We start from the raw sequence: 11,737 nt of genomic DNA, 5'->3' as shown, positions 1-11,737 counted from the left end.
TTATTTAAGATTGTATGACTTTAATATAGTGGTATATGTATATTAGTTTTGTTTAATTAGTTTTTATTTTAAAGTTATATTGATTTTTTTTAAGTTTTTTTATAGGTTGTTGGTATATTATTTTTCAATTAGTGTATATGTTTTTTGTAGTATGATATATAATTTTTTTTTTGTGATATTTAATTTCTATTTTATTATACATAGTGGTAGTATATAATTTTGTATCATGATATATATATATATTTTAATGGTAGTATATAGCTTTGTTAGCATAGTATATACATTTTTGAGTATTAATTTTGTAAGTTTTGATGGTATATTATTTTTCAACTCAGTATATATATTTTGTGGTATAGTATATCATTCAACAACCCATAAAAAACGAAAAAAAATCTAAATAATTTTTAAATAAAAACTAATTAAACAAAACTAATATACATATACCATAATATTAAAATATTTAGAATAAAATAGTAATTTGTTAAATGGTGTATTTGGTAATATGTGATATTAAATAGATGATTAGGCTATTTTACTACAAAATAAAAAATATTGACATTTACTTACTTTCACACAACATCAAGAGTCATTTTGCACCATGCCTCTTTAATTGTTCCTTTCTATGAGTTTGTTTGGTTAAGCTTATGCTTTTGACTTTGGGCTTCTCAAAAACTCTTTCTCAAAAAGCAACAAAGATTAGCTTTCCCTCAAAGAGTTTGTTAGAGACAAAATTTAAAGTACATTGGATATCTAACCAAGTACTTAAAGTGCTTTTAAGCTTTAAAAGCGAAAAGGTCACTTTTAAAAATCTAGTCAACCAAGTCCTATAAAATAGGGAGTGGTTGGACCTTCACTTTTCAAGACACACTTCCTGTTTTGGCTGTTGGACCTTCACTTGGCTAGAGTACTAAGTGTGTTTGGAGTTACTCTTATAATAGATAATCCTGTATGAATTTCAATGATAAATTAAAATATTTAAAAACTAAGAAACATATCATACACAAAACAGTGTAAAATAGAGTTTAAAAGAGAATTTCTTTTTTGCACCCAAAAATAGTTAAAAATGGGGCCTATCGTAATTGATTAGTGCATATTTTGAGTATCAATTGAATTTTTTTTAAAGTTAATTTTTTGATTTATTTTAATTAAATATATATGTACTCTAAAGAATGTTGGCAATCCTTCCAAATGAAAAAAATAGATTTAAAAACTCAAAGATATAACAAATTATTTAATGGAAGTCTCATCCAATTTTACAATAATTTATATGTGTTTCACCCATTAACTATTTTTTTTCTCATTTTGAATAGATTTTACCTACCATAGGAATTTTTATAAGCCTAAAAATTTTCAATGATATTAAATAGATCCAACATTATTCTGGTGATTAAATTTAGTTTGAATGCAAAATCAAATAGTGTGGGAATGAAAAAAAATAACCTTATCATATATATATATTAGGTGCAAGCAATGTGTGCAATGCACGCTTACTTAGTTTTAAAATTGTAAACAATATCTACAATTTTAATAAAAGCTAGTTTACTGTTTTTAAAAAATATATATAAATATAATAGAATGAATTATAGTCATATAGTGTATATAAATATTTATATCAATAATCTCTACAACATTTAAACACGTCGTTGACATAAATATATATATATTTACATGGCTACATGACATATATATATAAAATACAATAATATTTAAAAAGAAATTAATAATAGAAATAAAATAAGAATAGAAAAAGTCATAGTGTAAATAGTAGTATACATGTGTAATGCCCTGGTTACCCTAGAACAGTTACGGTGAACGGTGAACGGTGAACTGGAAATTTAACTCGCTACTCGAGTCATTTGGTTAAAAATGTGCTTCTAGTGTTATTAACAGGCTAAGGTGGAAAACCAATAAAAAAGAAATGATATATTTTATTTAATGCATAAAACTATTCATGGGCCCATAAAATAATTTACAAGTTATTTACAATTCAAAATGGCCATTACTGTTTCAAATTTACAACCCACTGACCTAAGCGGCAAAAATAGGGTAAACCCCCTAGTTCCTCTGAGAATTCCTTGGCTGCGGTGGTCAAGCGGCCGCATATGTACACATCACCATCTAAGCTCTCCACTCAAGGCTGAGTGAGCTTTTCTTTCCCTTTACTTGCACCACATAGCAACCATGAGCCAAAGCCCAGCAAGAAAACACAATATATCATGAATATAGTATCAACAATGATCATAACAATCATTCAGGACTTCCAGTCAAAAATAAATGAGTGACAGTCGCAAGAGTCACCAAAGTGGGTTTCGTTCCCTCCAGCCATGTGACAATAGGGCCATCGGGGCTTTACAAATAAGTGATCCTTTCACTAGCTTAAACATGATAGGTGCTTGACGACTAGTCACCAACATAACCTACCTCGTGACCATGGAGTCACAGCCATGGGATTCCGCTCCCTAGCCATGTGACGAGCTGTCACCTAGGCTTTTGACCCTGGCTCTGAGTAACTAGTCATAGACTAGACAAGCACTTATAAGTTTCATCGACCTTGGGTTTGGTCCAGCATTAATTCTCCTAGAGTCATTCAACGCTCATATCGATTAGATCTAATCTTTAATCGACCCTGCGTTCATGACGCTTATGCCGTTTCTGACTCTCAGGTCAGTAATACGCGACCAGTGCCGATTCTGAATAATCAGTGCCATACACAAGTAAACAAACTCTGCTAGCATTTAATATGAAATCAATGTCCACATTTAGTAACCAACATGCCTTAACAAGAACCACGCATGTCATATACACAGGGTGCAGTTTTCTTACCTCTGGCTCGAGCGAGAAATAGAACAAGAACGACTCCTGAGAACGATCGAACTTTTGATTCCTTAGAGGTTACCTAATCATAACCAATTATAACCTACATTAATGAAAATCAACAATGAAAGGGTCTTGACCTAATCCCACTCTCGGGACCTCGAAACGTACCCACACTGTGAGTAGATTCGATCCCGGGCCTTAAGGATTGAAACACCGAGCCAAAAACCCTTAAAAACACTTAAAACGAGATTATGAAGGAACAGAGTAGCGCCCCATCGCTATTCTTAGAACCCCAAACAGCCCCAACAGAGCACTGGGTAGCGCTATAGCGCCCCCTGGTGGGCACTGTAGCACTACACCTAGCCAGATCCTCCCTTGAAACCTCTTCCTTCGACTCCTTAAATTCCAACTCAATTCCAATGCTTCCTGTTACACCCAGATTTCGAGCTGTGTTAAATATGACCTCGAAAGTTGGATTCGTAAATAAGCGGACTCATAAGGATGGAAACATGCTCCAGGATTGTATGTCGAGCCTACAGGATGTAGACGACCTCGAGTATGGTGACCTCGAAGTATTCATGATCTCGAAAGATAGCTCCGGGAACACACTCATCTTCAAGGACGCCCTCGGATCAGGGGTCCCGAGCTCGACGCACGTACGATCTCGAAAGCCATGTGGCCTCGGGAGATGTTTCTAGCTCGGTAGACGACGGGAAACCTGGGAAGCTAAAGCCTTAAAGATACGCGATAACCACCTTGAATATCTACAAGTGTTATAAATATGAGATGTAATCCTCATTTATTATTGTAAATCCCCTAGAATCGTGGGATATTATTTGGTCAGTTATACGTCTCCTGGTCTTCAGGGGACGTTTCCTTTTATATCTGATTATAGGCATTTAAATCCATTTATTTTATTTATACAAAAAGAGTAACTACCCAAAATATGTGGGATAGTATTCTGCAGCCTTCTCTATAAATAGAGAAGCCATGCACCATTGTAAAGGACCGAAATTCTGATCCTTGAGAGAAAACTCTGAAGAATTCATTCTTGAAGAATTCCTAGAGATAATCTTGAGTTTAATAACAAAGACTCGTGGACTAGGCAGATTTAACTGCTGAACCACGTAAAAATCGTGTGTTTACATTGTTTATTTCAATTGGCCATTTTCAGTTATTGTTTACGTGCTCTTCTTTCACTGTTTGACGAAAAACGGCGTCAACAGTTTGGTGCTTTCATTGAGAGCCTTAAGCATTCATCCCTAAGAAAATCATGGCCACAAACAATCAGAACACCCTTGAAGAAAATTACCCAAGACGTCCTGGAAAACAACCAATGGGGAACCCGGACGTTGAGGAGAGGAGTGGGTCTTCTGATTCCCGGGGACCACCGCCTCCACCAAGGGATGAGGATATGTACTACAATCCTGAGCGTTACGTTCCTATTGTAGAACTGGAAAACCAGCAGTTGAAACAGCTGTTGGCAGAGGCCAACAAACGGAATGAGAAGTTAACTAGGATAGCCGCAGAGGCGCAGGTGGCTCAGCCCCCGCCTCCGCGCGAAAACCAAGTACCTCCTCCAAGGGACGTGCATGTTCCTCCCCGGAGGCCCTGTGGGCGTCCAGGAAAGGATGCTGCCACAAGGAGGCCGACTCAACCTCTGGCGCCAGCAGAGCCATCTGCTCCTCCTAGGCCCCAGAGGAGTACCCGAGCTCGGGTCCCGCCTAACCCGTCTGTGGAAGTACCTGCGGGAACTGAGAATAACCGAACCCCTGCAGAGGCTCGGACTCAGGTACCTGGGAGCGCACTGAACGCGACTGACCCATCTCGGGCAAATTCTGGACCCTCTAGGCCGCGACAAGGGTGGCAGCCACCGTCGCCTATACGGTTCCCTCCGTCACCCATAAGATATCCTTTGCCACCCCGCAGAAACGCTCAACCTGTTCGAGATCAGGATCAAGGGCGTACGGGGGAAAGACAAGGAAACAGGGAGACTAACCAAGAGCGGAGAGGCGCACCATCTGAGAGAAGTCAGACGTCTCGGTCTCGCGCTGCAGAGACGAGGCGACGTGGGAAGAACCCATCACGAAATAACCGAGCAACAAGTTTCACAAGTGATGAATCCGGAGAGACCAAGTCCGTCAGTAAACACGATCGAGGTCGTAAAAATACTGGGAGTCGCAAGAATCGTCCCGACCTGCGAAATCATCTGAATCAGAGCAGGGGGAATGGAGATCAAACAAATCCGGATCTGAGGGATCGCTTGAATAGGCATAGAGATCCCTCGCGGAGACGTGAACCTGGAATCACGATCAATGACAGTCAATTCCAGACAGCACCTCCTACTGACCCAGTCCAAGAAAGAATTGATCAGCTCGAAAAAGCCTTTAGGCTTTTGAAGAATGAACGAGGATTGGGTCGATATGAGGACTCTGATGAGGAGCTCGAGCCGTTTGCTCCCCATATTTTCAACACTTAATTTCCTCAAGGGTTCCGGATTCCTCATGTCCCAGCGTTCGAAGGAAAGACCGACCCATGTAGTCACCTGAGTACGTTCAACACTATTATGAGAGCCAGTAACGTGGGTTACGAGCTCAAGTGCATGTTGTTTCCAATATCATTGGCAGGACCTGCCAAGAGTTGGTTCGAAAAGTATAAAAGACACTCAATAACTTCGTGGGAGCAGTTGTCTAAAGACTTTAAGAAGCAGTTCCGAGCTATGATGGGAGTCAGACCAGAGGCATCCACCATAACTAACGTCCGACAACAGCCGGGCGAAACACTGAAAAGTTACCTGACAAGATTTAATCTGGAAGTCGCCCGAGCTCGGGACGTGGATGACAGTGGGCACCTAATGGCCATCCGAGCTGGTGTTTTACCCGGAAGTGCCCTTTGGGATGACATGCAAGGGAAACTGGTGAGGTTAATAACCAAGTTTAACAGACGAGCGCAGAGATTTGTCAATGTAGAGGAGGCGAGGTCAACGCTCAAAACAACCTCGCAGGTCGAAACTACAACGATAAACGTCAACTCTGCCTCAACCTCGGCTGACCCAGCAGCTCCACAGCCTACCTCGGAGAACCCATCCAAGAGGAAAAAGAACGAAGGAAGTAATCCCGAAGCTGAGGGAGGAAAGAAAAAGAAAGGAGAGAGGTATTTCTCCGTGTATAAAGTGCACACCGAGCTCAACGAGTCTCGGAAAAATATATACCTGGCTAATGAAAACCAGGTCCCCTTCAGGCGTCCGGACCCAATGAGAAATAAAAAATCCAAGAGGGATTCCAGTAAGTATTGCCGGTTCCACAGAGACACCGGCACACAACTGATGAATGTCGACAACTGAAGGACGAGATCGAAGGGTTGATCTCGAGAGGTTACTTCCGGCAGTATGTCAAAAACTAGAATACTGGTCAGACGGCCGCGAGCCAGAGAGTAGTCGCGCCTCCGACGACACAAAATAATAACTCCCGATCTCGGGAAGAGGACAGTCCCCCCCCGATAGATGGAGAGGACGTAATAACCATCTCGGGAGGGCCTCATCTCGCAGGAGGGGGCAGGAATGCCCAAAAGAGATATGTTAACGAGCTTAAGACAGGGGACGAATCTCCTTATGAACCCGAACCTAGGGCACCTAAAAGCCAGAGGATTGAAACACAACCCATAACCTTCACTGAGGAGGACGCCTCCCATGTTCAGTTCCCACATCATGATCCGTTGGTTATTACTCTTCAGCTCGCCAACAAAAGAGTCCACCGAGTTCTCATAGATAATGGGAGCTCAGTCAACATCCTCTATAGAGCAACCCTCGAGAAAATGGGACTCTCCCTTCGCGACCTGAAGGCATGTGCAACTACTTTGTACGACTTTTCAGGAGAAGGAACTGCCTGCATGGGATCCATTGAGCTCCCCATGACCTTGGGAGACTATCCAGTCTCGGTGACCAAGATAATGGAGTTCATGGTGGTAGACTTGCCATCTGCCTACAATGTGCTGCTCGGGAGACCCGCCTTGGTCGGGCTGGGGGTAGTTTCATCAGTGAGGCATCTGGCCTTTAAGTTCCCGACCCCTAGCGGAGTCGGGATATTAAAAGGGGACCAACTGGCAGGGAGGGAGTGCTATAGCATCTCTTTGAGGAGAAAGAAGCAAACGAGCGCTCAGGGACTCGTTATCATACAAAATAAAGATGGAACGGTCTTAGAAATCGACGAGGAGATTGATCCGAGGATTGAGGAGAAAGTTGACCTCGAACCTCTAGAGGAGCTCGAAGAAATTCAGCTCGAGGAAGCTGAACCCTTGAGAAAGGTGAAGGTCGGGAAACACCTCCCAGATGAGACAAAATAGCAATTAATTTGCTTTCTGAAGAAGAACCAGGATGTCTTTGCATGGTCACACTCAGACATGGTGGGGATAAGCCCGAATGTAGCGAGCCACACACTAAACATAGATAAAAGCTTCCCCTCGAAACAACAAAAGCGAAGACAGCTGGACGAAGACAGAAAGAGAGCATTAAAGGAGGAAGTTGACAGGTTAAAAGCAAACCATTTCATTAGGGATGCTTTTTACCCTGACTGGGTGGGCAATCCGGTGTTGGTCCCAAAGCCCAATGGGACGTGGAGAACCTGTATTGACTACTCAGATCTCAACAAAGCTTGCCCAAAAGATTGTTTTCCACTTCCAAGGATTGACCAGCTCGTGGATGCCACGGCGGGGCATGGCCTGATGTCATTCATGGATGCCTATTCTGGATATAACCAGATTCCCATGCATGCCCCTGACCAAGAACATACGAGCTTCATCACAGATAAAGGGCTTTACTGCTATAATGTCATGCCGTTCGGGTTCAAGAATGCTGGAGCCACGTACCAGCGGCTCGTAAACATGATGTTTTCAGAACAAATAGGGAACAACATGGAGGTTTATGTTGATGACATGCTTGTAAAGTCTCAACTCAACAAGAACCATGTTGATGATCTCGAAGAGTACTTCGACGTGCTCAGGAAGTATAACATGAAGCTGAATCCTCAAAAGTGCACTTTTGGGGTATCTTCGGGAAAATTTCTGGGCTTTATTGTGAACTCCCGTGGAATCGAGGCTAATCCCGACAAAATAAAGGCCCTGATCGACATGCCATCACCTCGGAAGCACAAAGATGTCCAAAGCTTGACTGGCAGGATGGCAGCCCTAAGCAGTTTCATCTCGAAGTCAACAGATCGTGGCCTCCCTTTCTTCAACTTATTGAGAGGAGGTAAGAAGTTTGAATGGACAAAGGAGTGCGAGCTGGCCTTTCAGGAGCTCAAAAAACACCTAGCAGAACCGCCCATCCTATCAAAACTTGAAACGGGAGAAGTATTGTACCTATACCTCTCAACCACCGAACACGCAATAAGCGCAGTGCTCATTCGAGAAGAAGAGAGGGTGCAGAGACCCGTTTACTACATCAATAAAAGATTACTGGGGGCAGAGTCAAGGTATCCACTGATGGAGAAACTCGCGCTCAGTTTAGTTCATTCATCCCGTAAACTCCGCCCCTACTTTCAGACACATCCCATCCATGTACTGACAGATCAACCACTTAGGCAGGTCCTGTCTAAACCAGAAGCTTCAGGTCGACTTCTTAAATGGGCTGTTGAGCTCGGACAGTTCGAGATCACCTACCATCCAAGAACGACCATTAAGGCACATGCGTTGGCAGACTTTATAGTGGAATGTACTGGTATAGCCGACGACGAGGTAATAACCACGTCCCACGAGCTGTGGAAACTTTACGTCGATGGCTCGTCAAATGAAAATGGAGCGGGGGCAGGGGTTATTCTGACCACCTCCACAGGGAGCAAATTTCACTCCGCTTTAAGATTTGGCTTTAAATCATCAAATAATGAGGCCGAGTACGAGGCTCTACTCGCGGGACTACGAATAGCAAACGAGCTTAAGGCTAATGCTATACATTGCTATAGTGACTCCCAGCTCGTAGTTAATCATATTTTGGGAGAATACCAGGCTCGTGGCACAAGAATGGCAGCTTATTTGGAGAAGGCAAAATCTGCATTAGAGTATTTCGAGTTTTATGCAATCGAACAGGTTCCCCGAGAACGAAACTCAAATGCAGATGCCTTAGCTTGACTCGCCACCTCCGCCGAAAATGAAGAGCTGAATGTTATACCCATAGAACACCTATCAACACCCAGCATTAGTGAGCCGGAAGAGGAAGATGTGTGTATGATCGAAACAGAGCCGACCTGGATGACCCCGATATTTGATTACCTCGAAAACGGAATTCTTCCAAAAGATCAGAATCAGGCTCGAAAGTTGATGTATCAACTTCCTCGGTACACCATTTTAGACGGAAAACTATACAGAAGGGGATATTCCATGCCATTGCTTAGATGTGTAACCCCCCCCCCCCGAAGCTAAGAAAATCATCGAAGAAATTCATGAAGGGTTCGGCGGAGACCACACCGGGGGGCATAGCCTGTCCAAGAAGATCATACGCCAGGGATATTTCTGGCCAACCATTAAAATGAATTCTTTCGAGTATGTGAAGAAGTGCGACAAATGCCAGAGATTCGCCACGATACCCCGAGCTCCACCATCCGAACTGACCATGTTGACATCCCCATGGCCTTTTGCGGTATGGGGCATCGACCTCATAGGCTCTCTCTCGACTGGCAAAGGCGGAGTAAAATATGTTGTAGTCGCCGTTGATTACTTCACGAAATGGACGGAGGCTGAACCATTGGCGACCATAACTTCGAAAAAGATCCTTGATTTCGTGGTAAAGAACATCGTATGCCGATACGGAGTACCAAGGAAGATCGTTTCCGATAACGAACCCAGTTCGATTGCGATTTGTTCACCAACTTTTGTGAAAAGAACAGCATAATAAAAAGTTTTTCGTCGGTGGCTCACCCTCAAGCGAATGGTCAGGTCAAAACCGTTAACAAAACTCTCAAGAGTTCTCTAAAGAAAAAGTTGGAGGAAGCAAAGGGACGATGGCCCGAGGAATTGCCTCAAGTCATTTGGGGGTATAGGACCACATCTCGGACATCAACATGACATACCCCGTTCTCTCTAGCATACAGCTGCGAGGCAATGTTGCCCATCGAGGTCGAAATCCCAACGATCCGAACTCAAATTTACGATCAGAATTCAAATCACACTCAGCTCGAAGAAAACCTAGACTTGATCGAAGAAAAAAGAGAAGAGGCTCAGCTGAGAAATGCTGCTTACCAGCAACGCACTATCAGATATTTCAACAAGAGGGTTCGAGATCGAATGTTCGGAATGGGAGATCTGGTGTTGAGACGCATATTCTTAGCAACCCGAGATCCAGCAGCTGGAGTGCTCGGGCCGAACTGGGAAGGACCATACCAGATAGAGTCAGTCATTCGACCTGGCATATACAAACTTGCGAGATTGGACGGGAGCCTAGTACCGCGAGCATGGAATGGCGAACACCTTAGACCTTACTATCAGTAGTGTAGGAAGTGTGTTGCCTGTAACCATGATTTTCTATATGTATTAGCTATATGTCTGTTTTTGAATTACATCAAATAAAAGATCTATTTTGTTCAATATGTATTCTCTTTTTGTTTTTTATTTTTGCAATCTTTCTTAATTTAATAACCTATGGTCACACTCATAGGATATTAAGGGCATCATTGGTATATATACCACCAGCTTAAAAAATAAAAAATATATATAAAGTATTTGGATGTAACCAAGTACGCGAGCTTAGATAGTTCGGACATAACCGAATTATAAAAAATTATTTGGATATAACCAAGTACGCAAGCTTAGATAGTTCAGACATAACCAAATTATCAAAAAGTATTTGGATGTAACCAAGTACGCGAGCTTAGATAGTTCGGACATAACTGAATTATCAAAAAGTATTTGGATATAACCAAGTACGCAAGCTTAGATAGTTCGGACATAACCGAATTATCAAAAAGTATTTGGATATAACCAAGTACGCGAGCTTAGATAGTTCGGACATAACCGAATTATCAAAAACCTAAAACATTTGGAGTTAACCAAGTACGCGAGCTTAGATAGTTCGGACATAACCGAATTATCAAAAACATAAAGTATTTGGATGTAACTAAATACGCGAGCTTAGATAGTTCGGACATAACCGAACCATCAAAAACCTAAAACATTTGGAGTTAACCAGATGTGCAAACTTAACAGGTTTGGAACAAACCGGCCAAAAAATTAATCGATGATAAGTAGGAACCTAAACCTACTTCGAGATGAGTCGAGATCGAGGCTGGAATATCTTAAAGAAAAATGTTTTGAACTCTTAACCTCGGAGCAAAAACTGAGGATGAGGAAAAGTGACTAAACAAAAAAGATATAACCAAATCATATACGTTACATACCATATAAGTACTTCTGGGTTCATGGTTAAAGTAATATCCGACCTTGATAAATAACGAGGTCGGAAGCGGATAATTCGAACAAACTATGCATGAATGCATCGAGTTTCGAACCTAAAATCCAAACTATGTTTGTATGAATAAATAAACATAACTGATTCATCAACATAAAATGTGCAAAATATTTCGAGCCAAGAAATGTAAAGCATGTAAAAGAATAGTTAAAGAAATTGTATCAGCTCCGTGGGCATAAATTAAAATAATTACAAAATAGGGGGACGCAGCCCCAATAAATGATCTCCCCGAGGTCAGACTCAAGGAAGAGGAGTCTCCTTGGCCTTCTCAGCATCAGTAGCACCGGAGCCCCCAGGACGAATAGCATGACTATGCTCCTGAGCTCCCTCCGAAACGGCGTCCCGAGCAGCCTTTTCCTTCTCGAGCTGTTCAGCCTCTTCCTTCTCGAGCCGAGCATTCCACCTTTCAAGAAGCGGCGGCTCATGAGGACCTAAGAAGCTGGTGTCCAGATCTTCATTGTAGGCCCA

The sequence above is a fragment of the Humulus lupulus genome, chromosome 8 (assembly GCF_963169125.1).
Source record: "Humulus lupulus chromosome 8, drHumLupu1.1, whole genome shotgun sequence".
Lineage (NCBI taxonomy): Eukaryota > Viridiplantae > Streptophyta > Magnoliopsida > Rosales > Cannabaceae > Humulus > Humulus lupulus.
This window is presented reverse-complemented; position numbering follows the sequence as displayed.